The sequence below is a fragment of the Enhydra lutris genome, unplaced genomic scaffold, assembly GCF_002288905.1.
Source record: "Enhydra lutris kenyoni isolate GAN:26980312 unplaced genomic scaffold, ASM228890v2 scaffoldscaffold16, whole genome shotgun sequence".
NCBI classification, from domain to species: Eukaryota; Metazoa; Chordata; class Mammalia; order Carnivora; family Mustelidae; genus Enhydra; species Enhydra lutris.
Window position 1 is genome coordinate 20,965,296 of NW_019154100.1, and position 908 is coordinate 20,966,203.

At 49.1% G+C, this 908-nt stretch overlaps 1 pseudogene; it reads left to right on the forward strand.

Moving 5' to 3' along the window:
* The first annotated feature begins 361 nt into the window (after window positions 1–361).
* Window positions 362–705, forward strand: LOC111147217 (annotated as a pseudogene).
* Window positions 706–908: the final 203 nt, after the last annotated feature.

Consider the following 908-nt stretch of genomic DNA (forward strand, 5'->3'; position numbering starts at 1 on the left):
TGTCACTTACTTTGCATTGGCTAAAACAGGGCCATATGGCCACACATACAGCAGGGGAGGCTGGGAAATATCCACCTGCCTGCCTGAGAAGAAGAACAAAGTGCTGGTTAATAGACAGCCAGTCTCTGCCATGGTGTGGTTCTGAAAACTTCTTTACTACTGTTCAGAAACAAAATACCAGGAGATTTGGTTATTGTAAGGCACACAGCTATTGAAATCACACAGCTGAATGCCAGCGCATGGAAACATTAAGATAGAAACATTAAGGAATAAACGAAAAGTCCCTGAATTGCAAAGAATAGAATAAAGAAGGTCAGATGAACAGATAGTGTCAATTACACGCAAGCAATATCTTGAAGCAATGGACTGTGGGGCCCAGTCGGCCGCCAGGAGGCTTTTCTGCCTGGCTTGTGGAAATGGGCTGATGGTGGAGGGGGAACAGCGCTGCCCCTGCAGCACCTGTCCTGAGATGTTTACAACATCACCCCTGAGGTAGCAAATCGGAAGTATCCGAAGCTGGAAGAAGTGGATGATGTGCTTGGTGGAGTAGCTGCCTGAGAGATGTTGACTCTTCTGTAGTCAGGTTCTAAACGTGAACGTCTTCTTGCCTATTTCATGCAGTTTTGGACCTGCTCTGCAGAAGAGCAGCTGACCGCCTTGTACAAATGCTGCAGTGCTCCGTGTGGATACCACCAGAGGGACTAGGGCCAGGCCGGCCCATCTGTGTCAGTGTCTGTTTACCTTGTCCCCAGAGGTGGGTTTCCAGCCTGAGAGTGTGAACTGGGTGCCCTGACAGTCTTTGCTGGTGTGGCAGAAAGTGAACCCTTTTAGGGCAGCTGGCCAGGAAGTCAACAAATGCAGCCCATCTGCCAATCAGTGGATGAGCTCATTCATGTCAGGGGAGAATT